The sequence below is a fragment of the Bos grunniens genome, chromosome 21 (assembly GCF_055505025.1).
Source record: "Bos grunniens cultivar Pamir isolate PY7600 chromosome 21, Bosgru_T2T1.0, whole genome shotgun sequence".
Classification (NCBI taxonomy): Eukaryota; Metazoa; Chordata; class Mammalia; order Artiodactyla; family Bovidae; genus Bos; species Bos grunniens.
Window position 1 is genome coordinate 18,860,080 of NC_141185.1, and position 19,051 is coordinate 18,879,130.

A 19,051-nucleotide genomic window follows, 5' to 3' on the forward strand; every position below is an offset into this window, starting at 1 on the left:
CCAACAGCACAGTTCAAAAGCATCAATTCTTCAGCGCTCTGCTTTCTTCACAGTCCAACTCTCCTAATAGCTTGCTATTTATGATGTGAAAATGCTTGTGGCAAAGATGTCTATGGCAAAGATAGCTTATGGCAAAATTATCTATAACCTGTGTAGTATTAGTTCTCTATAGGAAACAGAACCAATAAAGAAAATGCAAGGCCACGAGCAGCAGGTGTATCCTGAAGTTTTTTTTTTTTTTTTTTTTCCCACTATTGTTCTTGGATTTCCTACTACGTAGCACTCAAAAATCTCCTGGATTCTACCTTTCCCATCATAAAATTCACTTCATGCTCAGGTTCATGGATCACTCACACTACAGATTATGGGACCTTCCTGGGAATCTTACCGAGCCCTTCCTTTTGCATCTATCTAATCATTACTTCAGGTATATACTTAGCATCATTCAGAATATGTGAGAGTAAGAAAAGGTACAGATGGAGAAGTAAATATATGTTTTAAATGCATTTAATTTCATCTGCAATGGTCCAAATCCTTTCATTCTGAGTAGTCACAGTGTACATCCAAAAATAGAATTCATCTGTAGCTTTGAACTCAATAATTATGAAGAAGGAATTCCATCTCAGAACACCTGTAAATATTTTGCTCTTTCTGATACTAGTAGAGTGTTGGTCAGACTATACGACCTCCCTAACTGGAAAGAAAATAGATGGGTAGATAATATTAAAATAAGTTGCTGGTTTTGCAATGATTAAATCATTCATTAAATAAGAGGTGCATTTACCTACAGTGACAAAGGAAATACCAACATCCAAATGATGACTAGGGTTGGTATATGCTGATTCAGACAATATAGCAGCCAATGGATGCCAATGGATGCTACCAAAGAAAGGATGAGCAAAGAGTAATATTTTTAAGGATTATAGCTTCCTATCTTTTAATTAAAATACATATATTGATAAAATTGAATTTGTTCTTCATAGAGAATAAATAATCAAACTGGCATGCAATTACAAAAATATATATTCAGTAGACTTTGAACAACTTGAAGATTTTCTATTAACACCTATATATACATTAATTTCTTAGAAATAGAGTAAAGAACTAATAACAAATGGTATTAAAATATCTAGGGATAACATTTGTGAACTAAAATTATGAAAAGGAAAAAATAGAAGTGAATGTTAGTATTGGGATATTATATCTTAAGGTCCATTTTCTTAATATGAAGCCTCCAATTACCTTAGAACAAAATAGTAAACAAGCTAGAGGGCAAAATAAACAATTAACATTTAAAATAATTAACCATAAGCTATCAGTTTTCACATTTTCTGCCCTATAAAGTAACCAATTATTACCATTATCAGTTATTCTTAGCTCAATCATAAAGTATATCTTCTACTTTCTTTGTTGTATAAGTATTACATGATTTATAATGTTGTTAGATATACCATATCTAAAAAAGTAAAAGCTGCATAGAATAACAGAGCATTAGAACATTAGTGATGGTAATTAGAGTCAGTATGTTTAAGCAAATAATAACTTTTCACAATTCTTTTTAAATTTTATTTTTATATATAATGGGAAAAACAGTGCCATACTATATCTTTTGAGAGATCAGTATGTGTTTTATATGTGCCTCTTACTAGTTTTATTTGTAGTAATTGTAATAGTAACAATAGTATGCTTTCTTTTCTGTTGATAAGAGAATACTTGTGGAAGATGTTATTTAAACATGACATTTTCAGTTTCACATTTTGAATTGCTAACATCATAGTTTTGTTATTACAATGAAGAAGAATGATTGTTCAGTAAAAAAAAAAAAAAAAAAAACCAACCTTAAATTTGCTACATTATACCCATGGGTGTACATAGAAATAGAGATTTCTAAAATACATGTGTATTCACATGTATGAATAGAAAGTTTTACAGAAACAAAATAATTGCTTGAAAAACTAAAAGGTAATAATCCTTTCAGGTGGAATTTCCTTCATTACCACAGTCTGGAGCTATAGACAAGTTATGATTATCATAGCAAGCCACATTTTTGCATTTCTTGACTGTAATGGTTTTCCAATTTCCAGCAGTCACACTGTTGAAAAACCCCATCCCCTGTTGCCTGCCATAGTAAATCATATCTAACCGCTCAGCACCAAGCCCTGTAATTTGAATCTATGGGCCAAAACATTTACTAATGATCACTCTTCCAAACAGGAATAATCAATAGAGACTACAATTCCTTAACTGGTCTGGTGTTTAAAAACAAGCTGCTTTTCTGCAGCTAATTATGTCTCATTTTAAGCAAATACAATCTTTCCCTTGGTCATTTCCTCTAAAAATTAGTGTGTCCCTATAATGCAGTCACAATTATATTTTTTTAAAGACATGCTTTTGAGAGATACAAACTGAACTGAAATCCCATAGACAAGATGTTAAGACTGAAATAAAAAAACTCAAAAAATTTCTGCATCACACACACATACAAAATAGGAGACTTTAGACTTTTGTCTGTTGTTTCCATTCAGTTAATTAAATTTTTCTCCCTGTTTAATTTTTTACAAAAATGTTCGTATTTTTTCTGTAGTTTTTATCTTATCTTCTTCACTAAAACAACAGATTTCTTGCTGTATATAGCATATAATAAAAGACCTGTCCGGGATCTGAAAGACTACAATGTATCTAAATTAAAGATTCTGTTCTACAGTCCATGGGGTCACAAAGAGTCGGAGACGACTGAGCAACTAAGTACGGAGCCCACAGTCTACTAGAAGACAACTGCTGTCACTATTATGGGTTAAAGGCTGTCAAATGACTGTTGAATCTGAAAGATGAAAGTAGTTACATACTTCCTCTTTGTTCCCTGACCTGACCAATGTTGACACTAACTGTGCTGGCTTTATAGGGACAATGTACTAATTAGTGGATTGTCAATGACTATCTTTCAGAGAAGGCAATGGCACCCCACTCCAGTACTCTTGCCTGGAGAATCCCATGGATGGAGGAGCCTGGTAGGCTGCAGTCCATGGGGTCTCGAAGAGTCGGACACCACTGAGCGACTTCACTTTCACTTTTCACTTTAATGCATTGGAGAAGGAAATGGCAACCCACTCCAGTGTTCTTGCCTGGAGAATCCCAGGGACGGGGGAGCCTGGTGGGCTGCCGTCTATGGGGTCACACAGAGTCAGACATGACTAAAGTGACTTAGCAGCAGCAATGAATATCATTAGATCACTCACTGCCATGTTAAATATAGGAAAATTCTATTCCCATAATTTCCTCCAGAAATTTACTTAATTCATCCTCATTTTTAGGTGCTTTACAGACTGAAATTTGGCAAATAAATGGTAACTTTCCCCTTAATGCTAATTTTCTTTCAACAGAAGTTTCAAAAATATGAAGAGACGATGAGTTAAGGCTATAGGCAACATTATTTTGAGAAGCATGTCATCACTTACGCCATTTCAAACCAAAATGTGGTATTATCTTTCAAAAAATTTAGATTGGGGGTATAATGCTATGAAGACTGTTTTTCTCAAGATTCCAGGTATATTTTAATAATTTTTCAATTATAATTTGGCCACTTACTGCACTGGTAAAACAATGGTAAAAATTGAACAGAATTTTATAACGCCAGACTTTCTCTAACAATTTATTTCCATCAAAGACCCCTATTTTGATCTCAAACCATTTCTACTTTAATATGAGATTTTACACAATTAGGCATGAACATTTGATCTCCTCCATGAGTTGCTTATATTTGAATTGTTTGAAAGAACTTGTAGAAGACTTATTTTTAATAACATATATCTCTGGCATCACCAACTCGACAGGCGTGAGTTTGAGCAAGCTCTGGGAGTTGGTGATGGACAGGGAAGTCTGGCATGCTGCAGTCCATGGGGTCGCAGAGTCAGACAAGACTAAACAACTGAACTGATCTTTGCCAGTTATTAAATAGTATCTTGTTTTATCTAATTCTTTGTGAATATAACAATGTCAGAGCACGCTTGAAACCTAAAAAAAATACGTTTAGGAATATTTTGTATAACTAAAAGTCACTGACAGACTATTTCACTTCCTGCTGAATGTTTTATTCAATCATTGCTTTGATGATCAAGTGGTAAAGAGTTTTGAGTTCCTACAGTCATGCTTCCCATCTCAAAAACACACAGTAACTTCATGCATTATCTTAGCTAACCCATGCAATAGTCTTGGAAAGTACACAGTATTATCCACAGCTCACTTTAATAAAGCTAGGGCTCAGGGTTTAAAGTACTGAAGAACTGAAGAGATTCATGATATAGGAAATGGCGACGGGCTTTTCTTTATTTGAGGCAGCGCTGTTAGCTTTTGAGGCACAGGTCCCAAACATACAACAGGACAGGAAGGCTGCAGCAGCCGTTCAGAATGCAATTCAGTGCTACCATGTCTTCTGTGGTGAGAACAAAGAGCTATAACCCAGGCATCACTGGATGGTTTTTTAAGAGGGTAGTTCGAATGGAATCCAGGAAGGAACGAGAACCTTTGCCATCAATATCAAACCTGAGTGCACTTGCAGCTTGCCCCCCATCTCCTGCTGCTAACAATCCTTCAGCTCTACCATCTCCCACGTCCTCTCCCTCCTCCAGTCTTGCTGGTTGTAGAAGCAACTGTTCTTGCCTGTTGACTCAAAGTCAGCCTCTGTATGCCATGCTTACTGTACTTTTCAAGGTACTGTACTGTAATATTGAAGATGTTTTATTTTTGTGTTTGATTTTATGTATTATTTGTGTGAAAAGTATTATAAAACTATTAACAGTATAGTACTATACAGCCATCTGTGTTAGTTGGATACACAAGCTGACTTTGCAGGACTTACAATGTGCTCTCATAATGAAACTCATTCATATGGACTACATTGTTTCTATTTTTCCACAACTATTTTTGACTTGGGAAATTTCTTAATTGAAGCAATATCTCAACTGCGATCCTTCTGAATAACATAAAGTTAGAAATTTTTTAATCAACTCAGTCCAATCTTATTTGTGATCTCTAATTATTCCCAAATTTGTAATTATTTTTACTATTATCCACAGTTTTTGGTTGCTCAGATTTACTCACATAATTAACTTGTACAATATCATTTCAAACACTTCTTTCTTTAATCTGGATTCAAATTCACTTTTCTATGAGTATATATCTGTCAAAATATTACTTTCCTGAAAAAAGTTTTTCTTTCTGTTTTTGGCTGTACCATCCACTTGGGCAGGATCTTAGTTACCCAACCAGGGATCAAACTCATGGCCCCTGCAGTGGAAACACAGAGTCCTAACCACTGGACTTCTAGGGAATTCCTTGAAAAGAACTTTTTAATCTCAACTAAATGAAATATAGAAATATAAGTTGACCTTTATGTTTACTGATTAATTTGATGATATCATTCTATTTCTTTGACTTACATTTGAGGTACATGTTCCTAAAATTAAATCCAAAAATTGTTCCTTTGTTAAAAATGATTATTTATTTTTTGTTAATTCTATATTTTTAAAAACTATTATCCTATAGTTTTACTAAATGTGTAAAAATATGACTTGAATTATTTATTTTTGAACCCTTGTTTGGACTCATTTTGTCTTAACCTGAAGTTTCTGTGCTTGCTTCAGTCAAGAGTTCCCCTGACAATACCATCCAATGTTGTTTCCTTGTCTTGAAGGTTTCTCAACCAGAAAGATTCTGAAACTTACCATTTTGGTTTCTTAAGGGAGACACCCACACCTCCAACCCCCATCAACTCTCCCACAAACCAGGGAGAAACAACTTTTTGTCTTCTGCTTATGGCAATAGGCAGGTGTTTATTGGTCCTTCCTTTCTTGATATTACAGAATTTTATGGTCTTAGCTTGTGCAGTTTCATGTCCTGCTTCCTATTTGATTCTGACCAAGTCTTTTAACTTGTGCTTGTGTGTGTAAACACCCAAGCTCTTATATAACAGGGTTTGATGATCACTCTACCACCTCCCAGAGAAGGCAATGGCACCCCACTCCAGTACTTTTGCCTAGAAAATCCCATGGATGGAGGAGCATGGTAGGCTGCAGTCCATGGGGTCGATAGAGTCGGACACGACTGAGCGACTTCACTTTCACTTTTCACTTTCCTGCATTGGAGAAGGAAATGGCAACCCATTCCAGTGTTCTTGCCTGGAGAATCCCAGGGACGGGGAAGCCTGGTGGGCTGCCATCTATGGGGTCGCACAGAGTCAGACACAACTGAAGCGACTTAGCAGCAGCAGCAGCAGCAGCAGCTACCACCTCCACTATGGCAGTTTGAAACTTCAACAACAGTTCCTGTGCTTACTACTTTTTCACATTATTTTCAAGTTTAGTTCAGTTGCTCAGTCGTGTCTGACTCTTTGCAACCCAAAGAACTGCAGCACAGCAGGCCTCCCTTTCCATCACCAACTCCTGGAGTTTACCTAAACTCATGTCCATTGAGTCGGTGATGCCATCCAACCATCTCATCCTCTGTCATCCCCTTCACCTCCCACCTTCAATCTTGCCCAGCATCAAGGTCTTTTCAGATGAGTCCCTTCTTCCCATCAGGTGACCAGAGTATTGGATTCAGCTTCAGCATCAGTTTTTCAGTGAGTATTCAGGACTGATTTCCTTTAGGATGGACTGCTTGGATCTCCTTGCAGTCCAAGGGACTCTCAAGAGGCTTCTCCAACACCACAGTTCAAGAGCATCAATTCTTCGGTGGTCAACTTTATAGTCCAACTCTCACATCCATACATGACTACTGGGAAAACCATAGCTTTGACTAGATGGACCTTCGTTGGCAAAGTAATGTCTCTGCTTTTTAATATGCTGTCTCAGTTGGTCATAACTTTTCATCCAAGGAGCAAGCGTGGTTTAATTTCATGGCTGCAGTCACCATCTGCAGTGATTTGCTTTTCATTCCATTCCAAAAGAAAGGCAATGCCAAAGAATGCTTAAACTACCACACAACTGCACTCATTTCACACACTAGTAAAGTAATGCTCAAAATTCTCCAAGCCAGACTCCAACAGTACGTGAACTGTGAACTTCCTGATATTCAAGCTGCATTTAGAAAAGGCAGAGGAACCAGAGATCAAATTGCCAACATCCATTGGATAATAGAAAAAGCAAGAGAGTTTCAGAAAAACATCTATTTCTGCTTTATTGACTATGCCAAAACCATTGACTGTGTGGATCACAATAAACGGTGGAAAATTCTGAAAGAGATGGGAATACCAGACCACATGGCTTGCCATTTGAGAAATCTGTATGCAGGTCAGGAAGCAACAGTTAGAACTGGACATGGAACAACAGACTGCTTCCAAATAGGAAAAGGAGTACATCAAGGGTATATATTGTCATCCTGCTTAATTAACTTATATGCAGAGTACATAATGAGAAATGCTGGGCTGGATGAAGCACAAACTGGAATCAAGACTGCCAGGAGAAATATCAATAACCTCAGATATGCAGATGACACCACCCTTATGGCAGAAAGCAAAGAAGAACTAAAGAGCCTTTTGATGAAAGTGAAAGAGGAGAGTGAAAAAGCTGGCTTAAAACTCAACATTCAGAAAACTAACATCATGGCATCTGGTCCCATCACTTTATGGCAAATGGGGAAACAATGGAAACAGTGACAGACTTTTCCCATTATTTTAAAATTCTGTCGAATTAGCATTTTCCAACTGTTCTTGATATTTCTTTGATTTATTATAATGCTATATTTGATTCAGTAAATCACATATTTTTAGCTGAAAAATCTGTGAATTTTAATTGACTATTTTTCCAGAATCAAAAATGAATATTATTATTACATTATTTATGAATAAAATGATAAATGCCCATTTACTTCATTTCAAACTTTATTTTTTAATAAAATAAGATCTATGAAGACACAATAGCACACTGGTTTACTAAATGGATGTGATATTTAGAATTCATGTAATTTACATTTAAAAATAGTATGGAAATAATCAGAAAGTCTTTATAATCTTAATGAATACAGATTTTTAACTTTACCAAACTATTGTCACTAAAGTTTATGCTCCTTCAGTGGTCAGAGATCATTTTTCCAGAACCAAATGATGTTTTTGCTTGTTTTGACAGGAGTAATAGAATTCTGGATGGCTCACTGTATCTGATGTTTCAGTGACTCGTTAATTAACTCTACTCATCCCAAACACATTGACTGTATTACTGCTTCATTTTTTCATCATACTAACTTATTCATTATAATGATAGTCTCATTTATTTTAGCAGTAAGGTAAAAAATGCTACTGATAAAGCTAACATTATATTAGAGCACTTAAAAAATTAGGATTTTATAATTGACCACTTTCAATTGTTTGGCACTGTTATAACAATTTTAGTGTTATGAACATATGTCACAAGAAACACATTCTCTTAATAACTCCATGTACCAGGTGAGGAAAGAGATGAAAAAAAAACATCTATCTTGCTCAAGTTCACACAGGTAACAAGTAATAAGATATGTTTGCAAACTAGACATATGGAATCCAGAGATATTTTACATATCTTAAAAGTTATGTAATATTGCTATACCATTCAATCCTATGCAATGGCAAGAAACACTTCTAGAAATTATTTTGGAATTTAAGTTGACCAATCAACTTACAGGGAATTAAAAAAAATAACAAAAATAATCATTTTCACTTTTGAAGCTTACCTTTAAGTTTAAGAAGAAAGGTACAGAATCATAAAAAATATATAAATCCTAAAGACAAAGGAGACGATTGAAATAAATCACACTATATATCTGAAATAGAAGACTCAAACATATTGAGATATTTTTCTCCTTCAATTCATCAATTCTTTAAGAAAAATATAGGTTAATTTTAGCAAATAAATTATAAATAAGATGTCTGTATGAACTTGCATTTAAATATGAAGTTTAAAGTCAAATAATGTATTTTAAGAACAGATAAATTGATATGGCATTAGTCAAGTTGATACAATGGAAAAACATGTGTGTATGTATGTCAGTATGTATATATAATATTTGGTTTTTGAAGCCTAAAAAAAACAACAGTAAAGAATAGAGGCATTACTCAGTGATGATAGAGAAATGTTTTAATTTGAAAAACTAAAAGTATCTCTTTTAGCATATGCATGTTTCAGACAGCAGAATATTAAAAATACATTTCTAAATAATTTACCAATTTAAAGAAAACATTGGTGAAAATGCTTGAGATAGAAGACCTAAGCATAAAAACAAAAAAACTATCCAGAAAACAGTTAATATTTTAAGTACATATAAATTAAAATTCCACTATTTAATAAAATACTACATGAAAGTGTAAGGCAAGATTAGGGAATATGTCAATATCTGTAATGAATTATTGATATTATGTCTAATAATACCTATAACGAATGTAAAAAATAATGAATATGCCAGTGCAAATATGAGAATAGGTATAAGGATCAATAAAAATGTAATAATGAGCAAAATCATTATTACTTGAGAATTAATTGATAGAATTACAACATATTTTTCAAGACTAGAAATTGATAAAACACCTTTCCTTAATTATAACTTTCCATTTTAGCAAAGGTTTGGCAAGATAGACATTACTGATATGAAAATAGTTCAACACTTCTGAATGTCATTTGGTTCATATGGGTCAAGAACTTGAAATGGCAATATCCTTTGATAGTAGTGGCAAGAACTTTCCATAGCTGTGTTTATACCACACAGGGGGGAAAAACACCTCAATAAAATATATAGGGGTACAGTTCATTATAATGCACTTATTAAGAATTGATCTTATGCAATATTTTATATATTTTCAAAAATATTTGATAACAGGGAGAAATACTTATGATTCACTTATCCATGAGTTGAGTCAAAAAAGTTACTACAATAAAAGGAAATGTGCTTTTTGGAGATATATTTACATATATTCTCTCTCTCCATACATTTTTTTTATATATATATACACACACACACACACACATACACACACATATGCACTCTATATATATGATTACATTATTAGAGGTGAGAGTTTATTCTGTGCTTCTCATTTTAGAAATGGAAGGGATAAATCTGAAGAGAGGGTCTATTTTGGAGGTGTAAGGGCTTCTGTAGGTTTTGCTACAGGGGCAGACAGGGCATTAAGGTGGGGCTTAGGTTGTTGCCTCGAAGTCCTGCAGGGAAAGGATGGCCTTCAGGTGGAACAGATTAGCAAAGGCTCCAGGTGAACACAGGTGGGGTGGGATGCTTTCCTTAACAGAAGAGTAGAGCTTCATTTTGATAATGCAGTGTTTATTCTTGATGATGTTACCTCTTTCCCTTGTTATAAATTGCATCTTTGAGAGTAACTCTGTTTTACTTCTTTAGAGTAGTGTTAGTATCAAAATCCAACTTCAGGAGAAGAGGATACCTGTGTTTAAGAAACAGATTTGTTACATTCTCATGTTTGCACCTGGATTCTCATACAATCAAGGGAAATTATTACCAAGTATATGGGTCTATATTTATAAATACAATGAAGATTTTCATTGCATAGATTAGTTAATTCAGTCAAGAACCTGGTCAATTTCCTTAAATAAAATCAGATTATTTGATATGCCAGTTGAGTAATTAAAGCATTCTAACAGTTGATCTTTTCCTCCAAATTGATCTTTAGATAAATGCCTAATTAGTTTAAATTAGATATGTAGAGAAGTTATTTTCTGATGACTTAAAATTACAAACAATTCTGCCTCATAATTTTGATGGCTTATTTTTGAGTATTGGAAAGATATTTCTCTTTATATTAATTTATTCATTCAAAAAATATTTAGAGCTCCTGTTTTGTGTCATGCATACATTTATATAAGGTGATTAATCAGTATGTTTAATTTAGTAACTTATCGGCCCTCTTTTGAAAATAACCAGCTTTTGTGATCATAAGCTCTCCAAATGGGGGAAAATATATGCTTCATTTAGAAGTAAAATAATTATTAAGCATCAAACGTTTCCTTTCCCCTTAACTTTTAAGTTAGCAATTCTGAATTCTTAATTTCAGAAACTTTTATAGTGGTAGTATTTTTGATTTGGATTTTGAATTGAAGTTTATTTAATCTGAAAAACATTCTCCAAGAGGGTCCAGAAAGAGTGTTATGCATGCATGTCTACTTACCCCATCCAACTGTCTGTGGCTAATTATAAGCAGCTTAATACAACTAAATTAACATAACAGCTGTTTGCCTGATCTGATTGCTTAATATCTGGTGACTAATGATAGGTTAAGTTCAATTCAGCCTACCACTGGGATCTAATCTATCTACAAGTGGAGTTAGATCTAATCAAAAGTAGTCTCTCTAGGGCCATGAAAATTTGCCTGAAACTTTTACAAAATTTGCCAGGCAGTTTTATTTCCCAACTGGAGAAGGAAATGGTAATGCACTCCAGTATTCTTGCCTGGGAAATCCCACGCACAGGGAAGTCTGGCGGGCTACAGTCCATGGGGTTGCAAAGTCAGACATGACTGAGCACATAAACTCATTCATTTCCCAAAATCAAAGTTCTTACTGGTTTGTGCAGGACACCTAGCTCCTTTCTCCTGAGTGGGTGTAGTCTATTGAACAGATGGCAATGGCAACAAAAGTTCTTATATAGACATTTATAATAGTTTAAATTTCATATAAAGTATTATGAGAAACACAGTCTCGCGTTTGTGCTTTAAACAGATTGTAGTTTTGTCTGCCCTCTTGTAGAGAATTTTTTGAGCTGCCACGGAGCATTGCCAAGAACCTTACAGAAGTGGCATCTAGTGGCATCTAGATTTAAGAGATCGTTCAAAAGTACCAAGAAGGCATTTGAAATAAACTTGCTTACTCAACATTTCTACCAAGGTCTATGAATATCAACGAGAATAAGGCTCAACTCACAGTACCATTAACAATATAAATGTACTATTACCAAACGAAGCAAAGAAAATATTATCAAAATATAACGTTTGGATTACAGAAATTTAATCCCAATCTAAAATATGTCAGCTATCTCATGCTGAATAAAGCTTTCCAACCAAACTGGGAAAGATAATGCTATGTCAGCAACTCATCGTGAACCTAGCAGTTCCATGTCTACCCAATTAATGTCCTATTTTTTAAACTGAAGTATAGTAATACGTGAACTGTGACTTCCAGATGTTCAAGCTGGTTTTAGAAAAGGCAAGGGAACCAGAGATCAAATTGCCAACATCCACTGGATCATCGAAAAAGCAAGAGTTCCAGAAAAACATCTATTTCTGTTTTATTGGCTATGCCAAAGCCATTGACTATGTGGATCACAATAAACTGTGGAAAATTCTTAACGAGATGGGAATACCAGAGCACCTGACCTACCTCTTGAGAAACCTATATGCAGGTCAGGAAGCAACAGAACTGGACATGGAACAACAGGCTGGTTCCAAACAGGAAAAGGAGTACGTCAAGCTTGTATACTGTCACCCTGCTTATTTAACTTATATGCAGAGTACATTATGAGAAACGCTGGGCTGGAAGAAGCACAAGCTGGAATCAAGATTGCTGGGAGAAATATCAATAACCTCAAATATGCAGATGACACCACCCTTATGGCAGAAAGTGAAGAGGAACTAAAGAGCCTCTTGATGAAAGTGAAAGTGGAGAATGAAAAGTTGACTTAAAGCTCAACATTCAGAAAAGGAAGATCATGGCATCTGGTCCCATCCCTTCATGGGAAATAGATGGGGAAACAGTGGAAACAGTGTCAGACTTCATTTTTCTGGGCTCCAAAATCACTGCAGATGGTGACTGCATCCATGAAATTAAAAGACACTTACTCCTTGGAAGGAAAGTTATGACCAACCTAGATAGCATATTTAAAAGCAGAGATATTACTTTGCCAACAAAGGTCCGTCTAGTCAAGACTATGTTTTTTCCAGTGGTCATGGATGGATGTGAGAGTTGGACTGTGAAGAAAGCTGAGTACTGAAGAATTGATGCTCTTGAACTGTGGTGTTGGAGAAGACTCCTGAGAGTCCCTTGGACTGTAAGGAGATCCAACCAGTCCATCCTAAAGGGATCAGTCTTGGGTGTTCATTGGAAGGACTGATGCTGAAGCTGAAACTCCAATACTTTGGCCACCTCATGCGAAGAGTTGAATCATTGGAAAAGACACTGATGCTGGGAGGGATTTGGGGGCATGAGGAGAAGCGGACGATGACAGAGGATGAGGTGGCTAGATGGCATCACCGACTCCATGGACATGAGTTGGGGTAAACTCTTGGAGTTGGTGATGGACAGGGAGGCCTGGTGTGCTGCCATTCATGGGGTCGCAAAGAGTCGAACATGACTGAGCGACTGAACTGAACTGAACTTATCTACTGAAACATTCTATTTTTGACGACAAAGGTTCCAACTGTAATTTAATGCTGAACACATTTATAAGTCATGACAAGTGCTATTAAACCACACTAACAACTAAAATCAATTCATGTTTATTGGATGAAATAGTTACTTCTCTAGTATACTAGAGTCCTGGCTCCAAACACAAAATGCTAGACCATGATTTTTAAAAATTTATAAATTATTTCTTTGGTGCCATAAAAAGGTCAGAGTCTAGTCTGCTGGTTTATATTTGAGAGTCAGAAGTCTTGAGTATATTCTTTGCTAAGTAAATGGTTGGGTTTTTGTCTTTTTTTTTTTTTTACCTTCTACAAAATCAATGAAATAACCAGTAGCCAAATATAATAAGCATTGAATATATCCTGATTATACCATACTGAGGTTTTTAAATTAGGGAATCTGCTTTGACACACCTTTAATATTTTTCATTCTCCTCACCACACTTTGGCAAGTTCAGGAAAGGAAATGAAAGATTGAACAAAATTTACAAGTAGAAAGTATCTATTGTCATGTTAATGTTTGGCAGAAACCAACACAATTCTGTAAAGCAATTATCCTTCAATGAAAAAATAAAATAAAAAATAAAGTTAAAAAGAACTCCCCCCCAAAAAACAACAAAAAAAGAAATTATCTATTATTATCTGAATTTGAGCACAGAACAAGCTCTAGAAGACACAGTGATACATGGGAAATTCATCACTATTTCAGTTCTAGCATGCCCTCCACGTACATCTACATCAAGGTATCCTGTAGTAGTATTGCTTTTTGGAAATTGAACCTCTTTATTTATGTTCTTACATACCTGGCTTACTCTCTAGAATACTCAAAATGGACAACCTCCTATAAAAATGTAGGTATTATGTGACTAATTTTCCAAAATTTTCAGGGGTCTAGATATATATTTTCCATATCATGCTCTTTATCTTAATCACCATTTTTCCCATTTCAGAACTTTTGACACTTTTCTACTCTATACTTGCCCTTAGGGTCCACATAAAATAAGCAAATCTATCGTAGAGATCCATTCTTCTTATTTTCTTTAACCTTACTTCTCTTCCTACCCACACCCACTGCCCTTGTTCCAAATCTATCTTAAGTTCATAGATCCAATTCCCTATCTGTTCTCTTTGCCTAGGACTTCTCTTTTAGCTAATTTATTTTTAATAAAACAGTCAAAATTCTACTTTCATTTACTATTTATAGATGATCTTTGCATATCTTTATGCCATTCTATCATCTACTATTTTTGCACATTTAATCTTTATCTTATGCCTAAAATTTTGGCTACTGTTAAATTAGAAGAATTATAATTGATGGCAAAATAATTATAAGATTGTAACTCTTAATAGAGTTACCAAAGAGTCAACACCAAGCAAGAATAATATAGCCAAATAAGAGAAGAAACATAGAACTTACTAGCATGTGGTTAGGTCAATTTTAAATATCTTAATATAAAATTTAGAAAATACAGTTGAATATGTTATAATTCACAGAGTAAATAGAACAATTTAAAATAATTACATGAACGTCAGGATAAAAAATAAAATTGTTGACTCTCACATTAAAGTCTACATTATGCAATAGAAGTAGAAATTTTTAAAAGTACAAAAAGTTCACGATGGCACAAATATGATATGGCTTAGAATTCAAATATCTTGCACACTGGGTAAAGATAAGCTTGCTTTATTTATTTACCTAAAATAAAGATCATTAGTTATTCACTATTTGAGGTTGGATGAGGTTGGATCTTGCCTCCAACCTCAAAGGCTCTCTGGAAAGAAATGCTCCCTATAGATTACCAATGATGCTACTAAATGTATAAATTCAGTATACTTGATGCATTAAAGGCATGATGGTCTAACACCTACATGTTGTTTTTGGAATACAATCTTTTGGAGCAGATTTTATGCTTATAGGGCTTCCCTTACGGCAGAGCTGGTAAAGAATCTGCCTGCAAGGTGGGAGACCTGGGTTCAATCCCTGGGTTGGGAAGATTCCCCTGGAGAAGGGAAAGGCTACCCACTCCAGTGTTCTGGCCTGGAGAATCCCTGGGTTCAATCCCTGGGTTGGGAAGATTCCCTGGAGAAGGGAAAGGCTACCCACTCCAGTGTTCTGGCCTGGAGAATTCCATGTTGTGGCCATGGGGTCACAAAGAGTTGGACATGACTGAGCGACTTTAACTTTCAGTACTCTATGCTTATAAGAATACAGAATGCCAACAAGGTACATAATAGAATTACTATTGGTAGAGACATGATATAACTCTATTCATTTTAAAAAATGTTAGAATATTTGACCATTTTAAGAAACTAGATGGCATGACTATGCTTTTAGAGATAAAATAATTTAATAACATTTTTGGCATTGGGAGTTTATCAGAATAGTAAACTTATATAACTAAATGTTGCAACCAATTCCCTGACAATTTAGCATAAACAGTGAACTGTTCTTTGATAAACAGTTGAAATTGCATGCCTAGAAAAACAGGAAAGAGTCACTTTAGAAGACATTTTTGTAGTGTAGAAAAAGCCTCCAAATTGTGAATTAATATAGGGTGTTGATATGGCATCACTAAGGGTAGTAAGATTTAATAAAAAGTTTCCCTTTTATTTGACAATAAATATTTCATTCTAAGTAACCCATAGACTTTTTAAGGAAAATATTTAACTCTGTGGGTAATAAAACAATAAACTTTCAGCTGATTTTATCAGAAATTCACAATCATTTTTATGAAATATTCATGTCATATAAGATTGAATCTATTTAATATCAATCAATACAAATAGTGAAGACAACTTTTTAAATCATTCATCATAAAGACCAAAAGCTGTTAACTGTGACTCTTACAAGCCAGTCCTTCTCAGAGCCTTGATCTCTGATAACCTGCTTTAAAATCACTTAAAAGTGATGGGTGGAGGATGCCAACTATTAAGATACACTGGCTCCACACAGATATCCTGAAGCAAGGGTGAAAGCTGAAACCAGACTTATCTATGAGATAATGCTGACATCCACTAAGTCTGAGACAATTCAGTATCATTGAAAAGGCTGGAAATTCTCTTTCAAAAAAAGGGTTTGTCTACCTTATTAATATTCATTCTTGAATAAAAGAAGAGAAAGTCAAAGGACAACTGGGCATAGAACTAGAATTCAGAGTAATCCAATTGCGTTGTGTCAAATAATCTTCTAAAGCAGGATTAGAGTGTTGGTGTTTAGGTATCATAGATTTCATTTACCGTATAAGCAAATAAAATGATTTTTGGATCACAAGATCAGAAATATAAATGATAGTGCATTTGCATCCAAATAATAATCACTGCAACATTTAATTTCTCACATTGTTGGATAATATATCTTAAAAATAAAATAGGACTTCCCAGTGGTTGAGAACCCACCAACCAATGTAAGGAACACGGGTTGCATCCCTGGTCTGGGAAGATTCCACACACCTTGGAGCAACTAAGCCCTTGCGCCCCCACTACGGAGTCTGTGCTCTAGAACCAGTCACAACTACGAGCCCGCATGCCACAACTCAGGAAGCCCCGCACCTAGCGCCTGCGCTCTGCAATGAGAGCCCACGCAATGAGAAGCTCACGCACCACAGGGAAGAGCAGCCCCTGCTCTCGGCAACTAGAGAAAGCCCATGCGCAGCAATGAAGACCAGCACAGCCAGTTTGACTGCTATCAATATTTACTCAGTCATTTACAGGGGGTCAATAAAAAAAAAAAAAAAAGCAGAGCAATCAAAGGGCACTAGCATGAAATTATTGGGAAAAATTCCTATTCCTCAGGCATTTAAAGATGAGCTTAGATGAATTCCTGTTTTGCTCTCGCAATTTATTTCTTCCCAGATTTAATAAAGTACAATGCCAATTAGTACTAATAAAAACAGTAAGTAAAAAAATGAAAAGCCTACAAAATTGAAATATATAGAAAATATATACAAATGTATATGCCAGTTTTAGCTATTTCAAATAACAAAGAATTATAGATTGCTGCTGCTGCTGCTGCTGCTGCTAAGTCACTTCAGTCGTGTCCGACTCTGTGCGACCCCACAGACGGCAGCCCACCAGGCTCCTCTATCCCTGGGATTCTCCAGGCAAGAATACTGGAGTGGGTTGCCATTTAGCTATTTCAAATAACAAAGAATTATGGATTAATTCACTTCAAATTCTTTAGTTCAGTCAGGGTAGCCACCACAGAAGTGTTAAGCAATTTTTAACTAAGGAAAAACTTGAGTAAATTAACCATAGAGAGGATGACAGAAAGAAATATTACATGATGATTTTAGTGGGTTCAGGAGAGAAAATAAGTCATTACCTGTTCTTCTGACCAACCTGTTGTAGATTACAGTTTCCATCCTCGGGTTCCGTTAATTTGCGAGAGCAGCATACAGAACTCAGAAAACCTTTTCATCAGGAGGTTAGTGGTTTATTACAAAAATGATATAACTCAGGAACAGCCATATGGAAGAGTCGCAAAGCACAAGGTGTGGGGAAAAGGCCTGGGGTTTCCATGCTTTGTCCCAGCATGTCCCTCTCCCCAAATCTCCAAGTGTTCCCCCATCTGGAAGCTCACTGAAACCTCTTCTTTTTCACTTTAAGGAAGCCTCCCTCATTAGAGGCAAGATTGATCAAATCATCAGCCGCTGGCAAACAATTCAAGCCCCAGCACCTTTCTCCTACAGGAAGATGAGCAGTGGGGTGGCAGGATATCATTGACGGTTTCAACCCTCTAATCACACAGAGTTTCTACTGGCAACCAGCCCTCAGGTGCTACTCATTAACTTAACAAAAGACACCTTTTTATTCTCTTAGGAAATTCCAAGGGTTAAGGAGTTCCATGTTGGAACCTGGGAAGATCAAATACGTATTTCTTATTATGAGTCACAATATCATATACGTTAAAATGGAATAGTTTATACCACTCATCTTTCCATCACTCTCAATGTTAGTCTCCATACTTTCAGATACTAGGCTTAGAAACGCAATCATTTGTAATTATTTGTTTCTCACAGTGGATCTATTATAGTGCATGTATTATGTCTTGTTTTAGAAATTGCTGTTTATACTTCTATTTACTCTAATAAAAGTTAGCTCTCAGCCCAGGTACGAAATTTCCTATGATACTTAGTAGATTGATTTGATAGGAACACATAAGTGTTTGAGGTCGGGTAATCTCTATTTCTAAATCAATGTAGAAGCACATGATGCTAACACATACCATGTTTACTTAATAGATAAATGTAGGTTACATCTGTACTTTTTGTGTCTAATTATTGTTTCTGTTTGTTAACTATTGCCTTAAGTTCATCACAGAAGACTTTCCTGTATTCTCATAGCTGAATCCAAATTTGCCATTCTTTAGTTCTGTATGAAGCTGCTGCAATATATACAGCAAACATATATTTGTCCTGTATATTCAAAGCACTATACTGAAGTTGGTAGGAGATCCAAAATTGAATAGGACATAGCAGCTGATTTCAGGAATTTCACGTCTAAAGAGGAAGATACACATTTCTATGAACAACACGAGGGGAACACACGGTTGGTGAAAGTGGTTTGAGTTGATATTGGCCCGGTCTCACACAGCTGTCCTAAATTCCTAACAGTATTACTTTGTGTAAACCTATGGGTGCAATGGTCTTAATGTTTGTGTCTCCT

At 35.4% G+C, this 19,051-nt stretch overlaps 1 long non-coding RNA gene across 1 annotated transcript; it reads right to left on the minus strand.

Annotated features, from left to right (window-relative positions):
* Positions 1 to 10,014: 10,014 nt before the first annotated feature.
* Positions 10,015 to 18,213, minus strand: LOC147349194 (uncharacterized). The gene is made up of 2 exons (XR_015150320.1): positions 17,709 to 18,213; positions 10,015 to 10,417 (listed from the first exon to the last, which is right to left on the minus strand). It is a non-coding gene; the product is annotated as an uncharacterized LOC147349194 (long non-coding RNA).
* Between the last annotated feature and the right edge of the window lie 838 nt (positions 18,214 to 19,051).